This window comes from Eptesicus fuscus, chromosome 12 (assembly GCF_027574615.1).
Source record: "Eptesicus fuscus isolate TK198812 chromosome 12, DD_ASM_mEF_20220401, whole genome shotgun sequence".
Classification (NCBI taxonomy): Eukaryota; Metazoa; Chordata; class Mammalia; order Chiroptera; family Vespertilionidae; genus Eptesicus; species Eptesicus fuscus.
In genome coordinates this window covers 55,470,689-55,487,234 of record NC_072484.1, presented here as the reverse complement: position 1 = coordinate 55,487,234, position 16,546 = coordinate 55,470,689, and the positions used below count along the sequence as shown (strand labels likewise).

General features: G+C 40.7%; 1 protein-coding gene and 1 long non-coding RNA gene across 2 annotated transcripts in view; one reads left to right on the top strand and one right to left on the bottom strand.

Annotated features, from left to right (window-relative positions):
• The window catches only part of COLEC12 (collectin subfamily member 12), a 178,643-nt gene that overhangs the window by 64,895 nt on the left and 97,202 nt on the right, over positions 1-16,546 (top strand). The window lies entirely within an intron of this gene.
• LOC129150856 (uncharacterized) lies at positions 3,871-6,066 on the bottom strand. Its single transcript, XR_008557609.1, has 3 exons — positions 5,803-6,066; positions 4,137-4,283; positions 3,871-3,991 (listed from the first exon to the last, which is right to left on the bottom strand). It is a non-coding gene; the product is annotated as an uncharacterized LOC129150856 (long non-coding RNA).

Below are 16,546 nucleotides of genomic sequence, written 5' to 3'. Positions count from 1 at the left end.
TTGTCTTCTGTAAGTGGTGACTCCTAGAACTGATTGGCTTCTGGGCTGAGCAACTACTTGACTTCAGGGCCTCCTGGGGATGCCAGAATCTTCTAAGAAACCAGTTGTCCCGTTACCACAGGAATCTCAGAGGAGAAACTGACAGCAGCCCTCAAAGAGCTTTCCGACCATATTCAGTTTCTTGGGCCCGTATCAGTCCTGCCTTAAATGAAGCTGCAAGCATCCTCGGTTGGGGTAGGAAACCAAAGGACGACAGCCTTTCGAAAGCGCTGAATTTCCAAGTACAAGGAAGAAGGTGCTCCTCCTTGGAACTGAATGTTAAATTTGAAAAATGAGCCTTGGCTGGTGTTTCTCGGTGGCTACAGCATTGGCCCACTCACCAAAGGGTCACACGTTCAAGGGCATATACCTGGGTTGCAGGTTCTATCCCTGGCCCTGGTCAGGTGCCTGCGGGAGGCAACCAATCTCACATAAATGTTTTTTTCACTCTCTCTCTTTCCCTCCCCTCCTTCCCTTCCTTCTACTCTCTCTTTAAAAAAATCAATGGAAAAAATATCCTCTGGTGAGGTTTAACAACAACAAACATTTTTGAAAATTATCTGAGCGCAGCCAGTTCTGCTGTCATGCAACAAACCGCCTTCCTAAAAGCCATCACATGTGCAAAACCATATGCGATGAAAACCATGGGCTTGTGGGAAAAGGGGCAGAAAACTAAAAAGCAGCGCCAGTAACATTTAAATAAGAGATAAGGTCTTAATAAACACGTCAGCACAGTTTTACATGTTCAATAGTTAAGCAATATGTAGATACTGTAATAAACATGGCACTTCATCCTGGAAAGTTTACTTGAGGAGGGAAGCACCAGAAGGTACTCAGCTTGTGAGATTTTGTGAAGGGATGGAAGGAAGGTTATGTCTGAAATCAGACTGGGAAGTTCTAAAGCCAGAGTAGGTGGGTGTGGCTCATAGCAAACAATTGAACTGAGGTAGCTGGTTGGTATTTCAAGTTCGTGTGTGTGTTTTGTGAATTCTAGCGTGGCTCAGTTCAGATGGATGACGTTTTCTGTATTCACTGTTTGTTCCAGAAGAAATGGTGCATAAGCAAAAAATGAAATTCATGTTATGCTCAAATCGTTCCCTAACCTATCAAAAGGGTTGGAAGGAACTTATATTTTCAAAACAAGCAATATAGCAGAACTGACTGTAATCTTACTATTTATTTATTTATTTATTTTTACCCTTTTAAAATCTTTATTGTTGAGAGTATTACAAATGTGCCCCCTCTTCCCCTCTTTGTTCCCCACTACCCGGTTCCCACCCCCACCCCAGGCCTTCACCACTCTATTGTTTGTGTTGATGGGCAATGGATATATGCATATAAGTTATTTGGTTAATCTCTTCCTGCCCCCTTCCCAACCGCCCCCCTCCCCGCTTTCCCTCTGAGATTTGTCAGTCTGTTCCATGTTTCCATGCCTCTGGCTCTATTTTATTCATCAGTTTATTTTGTTCATTAGATTCCACATATAAGTGAGATCATGTGGTATTTGTCTTATTTAGCTTAGCATAATCATCTCCAGGTCCCTCCATACTGTCTCAAAGGGTACCAGTTACTTCTTTTTTACAGCTGCATAGTATTCCATTGTGTAAATGTACCACAGTTTTTTATCCACTCATCTGCTGATGGGCACTTGGGCTGTGACCCTTTATTTTTTACTTAAGGACACTGAGACCCAGGCTAAATGAGGTTTGTTGCCAGGATAGGAGCTGAGCTGAGTGTGGGCTCCTAGACACCAGTCTCCTTTTGCAGTAGGAATATCCACCATACTCTGTTGCCTCTTTTGCTATATTTTATAAATCCCTGCTATTGTTTTGTTATTGCTGATAACATTATTTTAGTACTTAATTTTTAAAACTGATTTGAGAGAGAGAACAAGAGGGAGAGAGAGGGAGAGAGAGAAAACTTCAACTTGCTGTTCCACTTATTTATGCATTAATTGATTGCTCCTTGTATGTGCCCTGACTGGCAATCAAACCTGCAACTTTGGCATATATTGGGACGACATTCTAACCAACTGATCTACCCTGGCAGGGCCTAGTACTTAATTGTTTTAATGTAGATTCCAGAACTAGCTCTTTAATGTAGATACAGCACTTGACCTTGTATCTGGAACTGAATACTAGTAAATATTTGTTAGTAAATGAATGAATAAATTAATGAAGTTAGTGAATGGACATACCTTTATACTCCTCAAGACTTCTTGGGTTGGTTTGGAACTTAGTAAAGTGATTAAGAGTATAGGCTTGTGACAGACCACAGACAATATAACCTCCCTATATAATTCTGGTATCTCATTGGGTTCTTGTAAGACTTATTTGCATATATATACGTGTGTGTATATACACATATACACACACCCTTGGTGGAGTGTTAGCATATCACCATCATCATCATCATCATCATCATCACCATCACCACTACTGTTGCTGCTTTTCCAACATACCCCTCTGTATACTAGAACCACAGACAGTGAATGTGAAAGGAGTCCTCATACCTTTCCCTGAGTTCTGGCTCAGTTTCCATAACTACTTACTGGACATCTCCACCAACATATGTAATAAGACTTCAAACTCAACATGTCCAAAACCAAGCTCGTTGTCTTGCAGTGCGCTCCTCCTCATGAATTCCCATTGTCATCAGTGCCATCCCTATTTACCCATGCTGGAAACCTCAGTTGTTCTTTGCTTTCTCCTTCCTCTTCCACATTTCATGGGTCATTTATTTATTCAACTATGATTTTATTGGGAGCTAACAATATGCCAGGTACTCTCCAAAGTGCTTCAAGAAATAAACAGACCTGACCAGGTGGCTTGGTTGGTGGGAGCGTCATCCCTGTACCCCAAAAGGTTGCTGGTTTGATCCCAGGTCAGGGCACGTGAGGGAGGCAACCGATACATGTTACTCTCTCTCTCTTTCTTACCCTCTCACCCTCCCTTCTTCCCTCCCTCTCTCTAAAATAAATAAAAATGTATCCTTGGGTGAGGATTAATAAAAGAAGAAAAAGAAACATAGATAAGATGATCCTTGTCCTGAATAATCTTCACTGTACTAGTATTATAAGACAGACGCAAACTGTGAGGTGACTGATCCAAATCTCACATCAGTAGGCCAGTCACAATAAAATATGTTGACCAGCTATAAGAGGCCACATGGTATGGCCATAGTTCCTATATGTTGCCACCCACTTAAATTCAAAGTGAACAGCCATTTACATGCAGAGTTGATGAAGGTTATAATCAAGGGGTTGTTGTATATTTTTAAAAATTTGGCCCCTTGGGTTAACAAAACATATTTGTCAGGAATACTAGTTCTATTACTCATTATATTATGTCCTAAAAATGTTCTCTCACATGATAAAGACTTTACAGTAAAAAGTTTCTCCTCTTTCTTAGAATAGTCAGTTCTTCAGTTGGATTTATGTCAGTATGATGATTATTTTTTGTAGTGCTGTAAAGGTAGGTTGAAAATAATTTAAAATGGACTTTTCAGTTAAAAATTCAACTTTTTATAGACTAGCTTGAATTTATAAATTTAGTTTTGTTCATTAATACTCATATTCTTAGCTGTTTGTCTGTGCAAATAAAACCTTAGGGATTTTTAATTCACTGTAAGTGAAAGAGAGGATTCCTTTTCAAAATGTAATAAATTATTCTATTTATTATAATAAATAAAATTTTAATTTTAATGAATATATATATAATTAATTATAATAAACAAATTTATAGTAGGAAAGAACTCTGGAAAACATAATTTTTTAAAATAGAGATATTTAATGGGCAAAATTATCTAGGTACAGAGTCTGCAGTTCTCCAAAGGATTTATTTATTCTTTCACCAAATATTTATTGGGCAACTTGCATGTGCCAGGCCTTATTCTAGAAAGGGGGGATGCAGCAGCGAGCAAAAAAGAGTGCTGCCCTGAAGCAGTTTACATTCTATTGGGAGAGACAGAAAATAGAGGAATAAACAATAAACCTCTGATGTCAGGCGATGGTGAGAACTTTGAATTAAAATTAGGGCGATAAGGCTTAGAGAGTGAAGGGTGCTAAATTAGATAGACACGGTGGTGGGGAATCTCACATAGATTGCAGGGCTTCTGCCTTCTTGGTTCTTCATTGGGATGTCATTAATTCACACAGGCCTCGAATTAGACATTCAAATCCACATCCACCATCATGAAGCCCGACTTTCCCTTTCACTCTGGTGCGTATTCCTTGCTGGCTGGTGCTGGTAATGAATTGCATGAGAAAATAGCTTGCATTATTTACTATCAAATCAGCCAGCTATAGAGATGGTTTAGTATGGTACACATTGTTCTAACACTAGTTTAAATACTTAGACATCTGTGTCATTACCATGGAGAAGGCCAAATGCTTTTGTTAAGAAAACAAACACAAACACATACCGAGCATATGGTTAACTAGCATCATCTTGACATGAGCAAATTTTTAGTCTCAAATTCTGTAGCTTCATGATCTCAGAGGGATTTTCCTCCTTACTGTTCAGGAAAAATTACTCCCCACTGCATTTTAAAGAATTAAAAGTCTCACTTGTATGTTACGAATATTCACTCTGGCCTGTTAAAAAAATTATAATTACCTCCAAAAAGGGATATTTAATGACCTTTGATATTTTTAAAGTAAAGTTTTCCATCTGGTTAAAAAATACCTTTTTAAAAAAAATCCTTTACTATGCTTGTGTTCCCTAGTCAATGTTACATTCATTCCTTAGAGAATCCGCTCTAGGGCCAGTTCATCTTGGCCTGATGTAACTTAATCCAAAGGGAGAAAAACTTGAAGTTAATGAAATCTTAATGGAAAGCCATTATATTATATTTGGTATCTTAATGATTATTCTCTCAAACTATATTGGTTTATAATTTTTAATTTAAGTCTCAAAAAAGACAGTTTTTAGTTACTGAATTAAATGCAATGCTGTGTCATTTTGGGAATAATACTTTATTTGAAGTAATTTTTAAAATGAATTCCATCAGACATGTGTCTATACAAATCAATTGGATATAATTTCTAATCAGTTGCTTTTTTAGCCATAAGAGCAGATTGCTGAGCAATCTCTGGCATGTGTTGTGATCCATTTGATTCAGTTACTCACTTTTAGCACTGTAACAAAAAGATGTGTGATTTCTCTACTCTCTGAAAATGGGAGATCTGGAAATCAACCTCTTTGGCTTGTTCTGGGAAGATATGGAAAGTATGAATTTTATTGCTTAGGTTATTTTTTATCTTATTTTTGAAATTCAATGCAAGATTTGTAATAATTTAATAAAGTTTTATAGTGTAGTTTTTAAAAGTTTTTTTCCCATTTAATTGAGGTATAATTGACAAAATTGTATTGTATTTAGTGTACAATGTGACAGTTTGAGTAAATGTGCATTGAGAAATGATTCCACCATTGACCTGTGCCAGTCGATGGAGAAACACAAAGATGAATCAGACAAGATCTTTCTCCTCTGGGGATTAATAATTACATAGGTAAAAGCTTGGCATCCTTTTAGTCCCAGCCATAGAGTTCCACTTTTCTTCCAAGAGGGCTGCTCAGGGATCCATTGGAGAATCTTTTAAAAGGCTGGGGCTGAGAGAGCAGGACAGCTCTACCCAGCACTTCCACCTGCGTGTACTGGAGTCTGGCTTCTTTACCAGTTTTAAAATGGTATCATCCCCCCAGCACCACCCCTTTGAGGCCCAGGTTTAATGACAAAGGGCAGGGACCCACATATGATGCTTACCTGTCTCATGCACATTGTCTTGGTTAGCATGTGGACACAGCTGGGTTTGTCCTCCTTTTCACCCGTCTGTCCACCCATTACGTAGATAAAAGCTTGGCATCCTTTTAGTCCCAGCCATAGAGTTCCACCCAATCTTTCTTACTTTACAGACGAGAACCAGAAAGGTTAAGTACTCAAGGTCATATTGCTGGTCAGTAGCGGAGCCAGGGCAAGAATGCACATCTTGTAACTGTGGGGCCAGTGCTGTTTCCAGAACACCTTCATCCCTTGGCTTGCACTGTGTGGGAGACTGAAAATATACAGTGCACCCCAAATTGTCTGTCAGTGAGATATTGATCGACATCACAAAGGAGAATGATTGGGACATCATAGTGTGTGAACCGCAGACTGCCATCCACAGCTGCTTGAGAATGGCTCACAGGGCCACCTCTGTCAGGGACCTTGCTGCCCTAGTGAGTTATTTAGTTCCAGATGCACAGATCCCAAGAAAAAGTCAACAGCGATGGCCTCGGAGAGAAGCAAGAGTGAAGTGTTCTCTCCCTCACTGACTGTGGGACCTTGAGTAAATCATTTCAACTTTCTGAATCTCTGTCTTCTTAGCTAGAAAACGGGGATAATAAGAGAGCCTCCTTTATGATTGTGAGAATTAAATGTATGAAAAGCCCTCAGTCAAGGCTTATAGTTAAGTGCCCAAGAAATGTTAGTTGTTGTTAAAGAATAATTATTTTAAAAGGTAAAATCATGACTGTCACACAAATATCAAATGGACCTGTGTCAAGGATTTATTTAACTCATTAATGAATGAAAGAATCAAGAAGATCTTATAGCTAATTCAAAGGAGAATCCAAAGGGCAGGCATATAGATAGGAAATCAGGAATGAGGACTGAATTGGCTGAGTAAATGCAAAGCTGGCTTCTCCCGTAAGGAGAGGAAAATCAATTGTTCTTCCAGTGGACAACGTTTCTCTGCATGTCTATGGGCAAGAATCATTTACATTGCTCTCATGTCTACAGATTACAAGTTGCAAAATAGTTTGAAGACCATAAAACACACAAGACCTCATAGAATCAGGTATCCTAGAACAGGTGTGCTAGGCACCTTGTTTTTCATTGATAACTCCCATTAATTATCCTAATCCAGCTCAAAAAATTTTCACAGTTACTTCCTACACAGTTTTTATTGCTGGTAATTCTTTTTTGTATCCTCTGTGACCTTGAACAAGTCACTTACCACTTTTTTGCCTCCATTTTCTTAGCTGTATGTCAGTGTATTTAAGATTCACTGCACAGGGTTATTGTGAGAATTAGATGAAGTGATATGAAGGAAAGGACTTTGGAAAACAGAAAATGCTATATCAGGATGAGAGGTGATTGTATTATTGCTCTCAGCTTAAATTTTGGTTCATTTTTCTTTAAAAGGAAATCATAGAACAGGATGGAGTGGTGAGTGCTTTAACTCACCAGGTCATTATTACTCCAAGTTGTAAATCACATGGAGAAGTCTTTAACTGAGTAACAGTGATTTATGGCATTACTGTTAATCCAAAAGCACTTCTCCAATATTCACCCATATGTCCTGATGGCTCCAGAGAGAAGTAAGTGGTGTCAGGAAAGGTAATGTTGATGACCATGGGGTCTGTGTCCCTAATTAAACCTGTAAGGACTGTATTTTACTCTCCTCAACCTCTTCCCCCAGTGCTGTCATCCCAGAGTCTCCCCCTGGTTATCACATAAAAAGAGACTCATTTAACCGGCCTGTGGAGACTCTAAGGAATTTGCAGGAATTGGAAAGGGAAATCTTTGGCCCAGCACACTCCTTTCCTGGCCCAGTTCTGGGTTTTGTAATTGAGAAGGGATAAGGAGGGTTTGGATTGAGTCCAGGACATGACACGGAAAGCATTGAGGGGAGATGAAGAAGCCCTGAGTGGGAGGGGCTGGGACCACTAGCCTGGAAATAAGGAGGCGGGGGCATGAGTCTAAGTATGGACAGATGCTTCCACAGAGGCCCGATCTCCACCAAGGCTGGTACAGGAGAAATTAACTTCAACAACAGCTCAAGGTTTATGGTTATGGACACTGACGAGCTTCTGCCCAAGGTGGGGAATATTATGGCACATTGATGAAGATTGCATTAAGTTCTTCTTTTGAGATTTTGAAGAACAAAAATGGGTCTCTCTTAACCTGAACTGTTACAGATTTTGCCCCTCAATAGGTGGAGGCCTGATTCTGATTTGAAAAAGGAAAAAAAAAAAAAAAAAACTGAGATAAGGGAACCACACCTTGATTGTCCTACCTTGTTTGTTATGAGTAAGGGAGCTTGAGTAACTGAGCTGGCCTCCCTGCTCACCTCCTCTCATTCCCTGTGCCCTGTGAGGGGTCCCCTACACACCCTGCTTATCTGTGACAGCATTTGCTACACTGTCTGCTTACTGCCTCTCCTTAGGCTGAGCTTCTCAAAGACAGAGCCCTGGTTTTCCTTTGCACATCCCCAGCCCCTGGCAGAAGATCTGACACATAGTAGGGCTCAACAGGTATATGTTGAATGAGTACATTGATGAATGACTCCTTGGCAGGCTGAGGTCAGGTCAACAGAAATCTCAATGCCAGAGACACTGACAAGAACCCCATTTAAAAGCTGGGGGAGCAGGCCAACCTTTGGGCTTGAGCGCTGTTGAACGGTTCACCATAAAATGGTAAAGGAAGCCTGAGTCCAGATTTCAGCATTCGTAGTGAGACTATTTTCAGCTTTCTCAGAGACGGCATCTGTAAATAATCAGGCAGAAGCCTTTTATAAAATAACATAGAAAAACCTCAAAGACTATTCTAAGGCTGCAACATTTAAACAAGATTTTTAACCCAGGGGAAGGCCAAGATCAACATGGAGCTTCCTGCACATAAAAGCCTGGAATTTCATAGCAGTGTGGGGGCAAAAAGCTATGATCGCATTTCCCCCTTTCTGAATTATATACTGCTTAATGTTAATTTGAGCAGAGGGCCGGGACAGAGACGGGCCCGTGGGTTACGTTAGTCCTGCTACAACCTTCACTCCTTCTGTAATACAGTATCCATGGTGACAGTGGTGGGGGGGAGTCACCAGGCTGGATGGACTGATGGGAGACAAAAGGTCACTTGTAGGTCATGCCATGATTTAAGTATTCAGTGTAATTTACAACTGGGCTTTCACTCTACATAGAAAAAATGATCAGGGACATTTGTTGTATAATTTTTCTCTCACTAGAAGATGCTGTTCTTCAAACCGAGTGAGTGGCAGCTATAAAAGCCCATCTGTAGCACATTCCAAAGTCACTTTCTTTTTCTTCCCAATTGGAAAAAGGAGCAAAAGAATGTCTTCTACTAAGACGAGAGGGAAAGGATGGCGCTAACAAGTGAACTCCTCAGCTCTCAACCTGCCTACCTATCTCCTGGGGAGGAGAGACGGGTCTCTAGGGTCACTTCTTCTCCTGCTCCTGGACCAGGGGCCACATCAGCACATTCTGACTGAGCCAGTCTCAGTCATAAATAGTGAAAAACAGAGCTCCCGAACTGTGCTTATATCAAGACAGCCCTGTGTGTGTGTGGCCATTCTGATGTGAAAGCTGCCCAACATTTCTCAAGTTACTTTGAAAAGTCACTTCTTAAGGTTCTTCTGGGGAGACATGCATTGATACCAAGTTGCTAGGTCTTGTTACCTCGGAAGCTGATATTTGAAAACTATTATTATAGCACCTGATAGTTTATACAATTTTTAAAACTGTTTATAACCAAGACGATTTTTGAGGTTATTTTCTAAAAAAAAAAATAAAAATTTTATTTGGAAAAATAGCACATGTATTTATTTTAATCCTGTGTATTTTGGACTTGAGGGTAAGGCTACATCTTCATTTTTGTACTCCTACTAGGCACAGCATCTGGAAGATGGTCTAGGCCCAATAAATATATTTTTGAATGAATGAGTGAGAAGAATATTTACAAAGCAAAAGCCGCTGGGATGGCTGGCTGTGAGTGCAATGGTGTCTTCTTTTCGCAAACTCTGATAAATTTGTATAAACAAAAAGATCAGAGTGAGACTCTAAAAAGAACATTTAGTATAATTTTCAATAATTTATACTTCTTAACCTCATGACTTCCCTATGTAAAACAGTACATGAACACACACCACAACATCTCCATGGTACATACTTAGAATATAATACATAGGCTGTGTGTGTATAAGTGTGTGCACATATATGTGCATTTTAATTTTTTTAAGCTATGGAAAATATAGATTACTAACAGTAGTTATCTCTAGAGAGTAAAGTAAAATTGTGAAATATAAAGGGAACTTTCACATTTTACCTTATATATTTCTCATCTTTTGAAATGTTCTTATAATGAGTATGCTTTGTAGATCTCCAATTCTTAACACATCATCTGACACTTAGTGAACATTCAGTCAATGTTAAGCACATAGGTGAATCAGTCAATAGAGTGGCATAAAAATTATACTCAAACATTTGGCTTTGAAAGAGTTAGAGGTAGAATGATGATAAGGAAACCGAACTGGAGGTTTAGGAAAAAGAGAACATCATCTAGGTCTCTCACTAGAAGAGGCCATCAGAAATAAAGGAATATTTTGGGGCTGCCATTGCCAAACTGCATATTCTTCACTTTTAAAAACAAAACTGTGCCAACTAGCTGCTTAACTGCCATTGGCAAGTAACATAGTCCTAATCGTAGGTGTCCTTGTGGGTTTATTTCTTGCTTGAAAAAAGGCCAGTGGCCTGGTAAGAGGGCCACTACCCTGGTGACCTGCTCACCTGATAGGGCTGGACAGGCATATGGGCTGAAAGGCCTTTGTACTCACAGCCATATTCAGGCAACAGATGGTTGGCTAGATCATCTGAAGAACTAATGAGACCATTCTGGGAAGGAGACAGCAATCTGGTGGCTCAATCACCAGTCAGTGGCCTGCGTTGACCAGATAGACCTTTCCTGTAGCTTGATGTCCATAAATTGACATGATGAGAGAGTTTTTAACCCCAGTCCAGCTGTTACGACCCAAATGCATGAAACCCTTTCTTGGTCCTTTATGAAGGAAATGAGTTGACGATATTTAAAAATGCTTGAATGGCAGCTTGGAGTCTATTTGAAGAAGCTGGTAGAAAAATCCATGGCCAGAATGTCTAGCTAAGGCTACCACAGGCAATCAGGAGTAACTTCAGTATTTTGATCAAGTGACGAAAGTGCCACTCAGCTTCAGTCTGGGTGGCAGAGTCCTTTTAAATGTGGCCACAGCACAGACTTTCTGTGCATTACTCATGCTGTGAAGTAGGTGATTTAAGCCACTGACTTCCTAAATTAAAGGCACCAAAAAGCAGACATGTAATTCTTTTAATTACACCTCCAAATTTCTTCTGCATTCCATTGAGTCATTCATGTTTGCCTCCTGCTTCAGCAACCTACCAGCAGGAGACAAACAGAAGACCTCTAAAGGGATGCAAGACCTCAATTTGTTTGTTTTCTCTATAGCCTTTCTCAGAGAAAAATAAAGACACTGTGCTTGCAAGTTTAGAAGATATAAAACCTGACTTCTGCTCATAGTAGAGAATAATAAAGCATTTTAAGATAGAAGCGAGTGCCCGGCCTGCGTGGCTCAGTGGTTGAGTGTGGACCTATGAACCAGGAGGCCATGATTCGATTCCCGGTCAGGGCACATGCCCCGGTTGTGGGCTTGATCCCCAGTGGAGGGCATGCAGGAGGCAGCCAATAAATGATTCTCTGTCATCATTGATGTTTCTATTTCTCTCTCCCTCTCCCTCCCTCTTTGAAATTAATAAAGATATATATTGAGGGGGGGGGAAGAAAGCTAAAAAGAAAAAGATAGAAGTGGGTCACACCTTTGTATATTTTTTGCCATCTGCTTCCTGCTAACATGGATGATTAATAATCCATATTTGGTCTATATCACCAGGCAAGAAGGTTGAATTTCATCTTGTATTTCTATTGAAGTATATGCTTATCACCTTCATTAATGTAGTTTTCCTAATTCAGCAATAGAGACAGGCTTCATTTTCAGACGCTATGTGGCCCATTACAACTTAAACCTTTGTATGCTTTCTAAAACAACACCACCATTTCGATATTTCATTTATAAGAACTAATTGAAGTGGGTACTTAGAAAGCCACGCAACTTTTCTTCTGCTCGACTACACGAGAAACTGAATTTTGGAATTAAGTAGCTGAGATTCTCTTTTCCTTTGTAAGAAGATGACATCACTGTCCTCCCTTCACAGTACAGGTTTCTGGGTGGTTTTCTAACCGTGGTGGGGGGACATGCTGACCCCTCTGCACTTCCAAACCAGGCTGCAGACGTGAGGGCTCCAGTCAGGAAGCTGCGAGCTCTCGGAGCAGAGAAAAGCCTCTGTATAATCCCACGGTCAGTAAACTAGCGTCACCTCCCACCCCAAATCCCCACCAGCTATTGTTGACTTCAGCTAAGAAGTCTTTGAATATACAACCTTTGAGTGGTGTTCTAAGAATGCTCACGTTGGATATGGTATGGCCAAACAAGGCCATGGCCTTAATTGGGATTTCGGCAGGGAAAGGCAAGGCATGACAGAATAGTTTAGGACCCACTAGTTTGAATAATTCCAGAGGGCTTTGGGCTATAGGGGTGATCTCTAGTTGCCTGGTACCTGGTCCTGGGATGATAAAGACAGAGAAATATTGCCTCCTGGGGTGTAAGGACCAGATAGAGGAGGCCTGGCTCTGGAATGGTTAGATTGCATATTAAAGGCATGCGCACAGCAGGTCCCTTTGCTATCTAAGAATTGGCCAGCCCCAGGAGGGGCAGTCTCTCTCCAGCTAGAAAGGTTTTTTAAGATATCAAAGCATCATAGTATACAGACAATTTAAATTATATACAATGCAAATGAGTTTAGCATATTTGTTTGTCTGAATCTTTTAAAATTATCTCTAGTGGAGTTGCACAATTATTTGCCAAATGTGTTCTAGAAGTAATTTGCCTTTAGTGGTCTACATGATTTTGAATAAATGGTACTGTATTTATACAGTCTTTAAGTTATCATCTAATAATGAGTTTAACCTGGACCTTGGGGGTAATCCAGAATCTCTTCCCTTACCCCAAAAGTTTTTGAGGCTTTTTTATTAGACTTTTAGATCTTTTCTGTTGTATTTATGCAGAAGAGGTTTAGCTTATATAGATTTTGTTGCCTTACAAAACTTAACGAGGCTTTTCCCTATTTTGGTGTACTTGGAAGAACTGAGAAATCATTCCAATTTGCCATAATTTCTCAGACACTGCCTAGCAGCTAGCCATAGGAAAATGTTTTCCTGTTCTGAGACTGACGCAACTTTGGGCTGAAATTTCACTTCAGTGACACATTCTTAAATGATAAAATACTTAATTTCCGTAAGTATTTTATCATTTCATGTTTAGGTGGTTTTCTAGTTGTTTATTGCTGAGAAACCAACTACTCTAAAATGTTGTGGCTTAAAAAGCAATTTATTATTCTTATATCTCTGAACCTGTGGGTTAAGGATTCAGACAGTAGGTACAGCTCACCTCTGCACTACCATCCTGGGGGCTCGTCTGGGGTGACAGGAATGGCTGAGAACTAGAAGGCCCTATGGGTAGATAAGCGACTCTCTCTCCTGTGGTCTCTCCAAATGACCAGCTTGGGCTTCTTCACAGCACGGCAGCCTCAGGGTAGTGAGACTTCTTACATAGTGGCTCAGGGCTCCACAAACAAGTCTTCAAGAGTCAGGAGGTAGAAGTCCAAGGCTTAGCTTGGCAGTTGGCATGGCAACTTTCTGCCATATTCTGTTGGTAATATTTTCAGGGACACCCTTACCACAACCCTGCAGATTCAAGGGAAGGGATTATAGACTTCACCTCTCAATGGGAGGAATGCAAAGAATCTGTGGTCATCTTTAATCTACCACAGGCATTTAGCATATCTACAAAAAGGGGATTATTTTTATCTCACTCTGCACCTTCCTTGAAAAGGTAGATATTCAACTGAAGTTCATTTCAGAGTTCTTTCCATATAAAGATTGTTGATGGCAAACTTTTGATGGAAGAATTTTTACCTCAAACTCAAATTATGACTCCACAATGATCTAAAAATATTATACATATGTATATGAGGATATTCAAATGTATATTTCTACATTTATTGGATCTTTTCCAAAGAATTTTAAGATTCATGCATCCCTCGTTTTATTGCACTTCACTCTATTAAGCTTCACAGATGTTGCATTTCTTACAAATTGAAGGCAAGACCCTCCACTGGCAAAAAAAAATATGACTGGCTTTATTGCGATACTCACTTTATTTGCAGTGCTCTGGAGCCAAACCTGGCATATCTCTGAGGAATGCTTGTATATTATCTGATCCCTACATCAACTCTTGGGTATTATTATCTTCGTTCTGTCAATGAGAAAGCTGAGGCTCTGAATGGTTAAGTGTCCCAGATCACAAGGCTGCTAATGGTGGCAGAGGTCAGACCAGAATAGATTAGCTGTATATTTTCAGGGATGGCCTTCATGAATTCCTTACTATAAGGTGAATTCCTTAATATAAGCCAAAGACCCTGATAAAGTCTTTTAATACATAATCCTTATTTTGGATGTTTATCTCCTAAAATGAAGAAAAGATCCTTTGCTACAGGCAAATACTTGGTGTTGGTGTGGATCATTTACTTACAAGATATTTTCACACCTATTACTTTGTTCCACATGCTCATTTCACAAGAGAGAGGTATTGTTAATAGCACTATTTTTCAGATGGGGAAACGGAAGTACAGAGAGGTTAAGTAAGATGCTTAAAGATCACATGGCTAACTGGTATTGCAGGTGCCCAAACCCAGAACTTTAAACTCTGAACCATGTGATTCTTGCTGTCTGACCCTCCTCCCCCGTTTCTTCATCCCCAACCCCCAGTTTCTTGGCCTTGAAAGCTCAGAACTGCATACAAATGGCTTGGTTATATAGGGTAGGACCCATCCTCTTCAGGGACAAAAATGGAGGCCTCAGAAGACTGGATAAGCCAGCGTGGTTGGAGAAAGGAAAGAGGTCAGGGCAGTGCTGGCATCATTAGAGGAAATGGGGAACACTCTAATCGCAGGCAGTTTCAGCTCAGTCTCCAGGGACAACTAATATACTGTTAGGATTTCTCCTGATGCATGTGAAATCAGTTGCTATAGCAATGGCCAATGTTTCTTGGAACTTGCTGACAGCAACAGGCCTTAGAAATGAAATTTCTCCTTTTTAAATCATGCTTCTGGTGCTGATAGTAACGAAATTGGCTCCAGCATTTCAGCACCTCTACCATGTTTGCTTTCCACCATCATTTCTTCCTGGCCAGAAAGTAGGGCAAGAAAGGTCTCTGCTCACGTCACTAGGCAGACATGTTGACAATGGCCTTGGGAACATGGCTCATCTGTGGCCATGTTCTGGGGGAAAGGGAGCCAGGCTGATGGTGAGGAGGACAGGCAGGAATTTGGAACCTAGGTTTAAACCTGTATTAGTGAATATTTGGATAGATCAATATCTCACATCTTTAGATGTCACAAAAACCAGGAAAAATTATTTGGAGTTTTGTTCAGGCTGAAGCCACATTAAGAAATGCTTCCATATTTCCATTTAGATGGAAGCAGTATCTCTGCTGTTGGCTACAGGGCACATTTCCTAGCTCCACATTCCTTCCCCACTTCCACACTGGCCCTCTTGCTCCTCTCAAGCTCCTTCTTGCATTAGAACCTTTGCACTAGCTGCTCTCTGTCTCCAGTGTTCTTGGTATGACTGACTCCTTCTCACTCAGATCTCCACTTAATAATCACCCCCTGCCTTCCCTGAGGACCCAATCTAAAAGCAGCCACTTTGATTCTGTGCATAGTACTGATAACTGTCTGATATTTTCATTTTACTTTATTTGTTTACTGTATGTCTCCTCTTTACCCCTTTATGCCCAAGTCAGAGGCAAGTTCATAGGGGTAGGGACCCTGTTTGGGTCGGGAACCATTATAACCCTTAGAACAATGGCTGGTCCAGGCGCTCAACAAATATGTATAAAACGAATGAATCACTCCTAGAGACTGCGGTTCTTTAAACCTGGCATGCTTTCTCACACAGCCATGCTCTTGCACGTTCTGGACCCTCTGCCTGGAACCCCTCCCCGCCTCTTCCTCTTTTTCTACGCCCTCTGTCCCCCTTAGTTTGCCAAACTTCATCTCGTGCTGTCCAGAATGCACAGCAAGACAGGTCTCCTCTTTAATATTACTTTAAAAAAAACACAAAAAACACGTTTAAGTACAGAGACCTATCAGACTTCAATATCCCCTGGAACTGGTGCTTCCCCACCATCCCTCCAGAGAAGCACATGAACAGTGTACCTGCCTTGTGAGGGTGCACAGCTGGGCCTAGAAGAGTCTCAAAGCCTCATCATGTGGATGGAAACTTGATCTGACCTCCCTGCTCTTAGTGGAAGAGGTTCCCCACCAGAGAGGAGGCACAGAAGCCACTTTCAATAAGTGGTGGGATTTGCCCTGGCCGGTTTGGCTCAGTGGATGGAGCGTTGGTCTGCGGACTCAAGGGTCCCAGGTTCAATTCCGGTCGGGGGCATGTGCCTTGGTTGCGGGCGCATACCCAGTAGGGAGTGTGCAGGAGGCAGCTGATCGGTGTTTCTCTCTCATCGATGTTTCTGGCTCTCTATCCCTCTCCCTTTCTCTCTGTAAAAAAATCA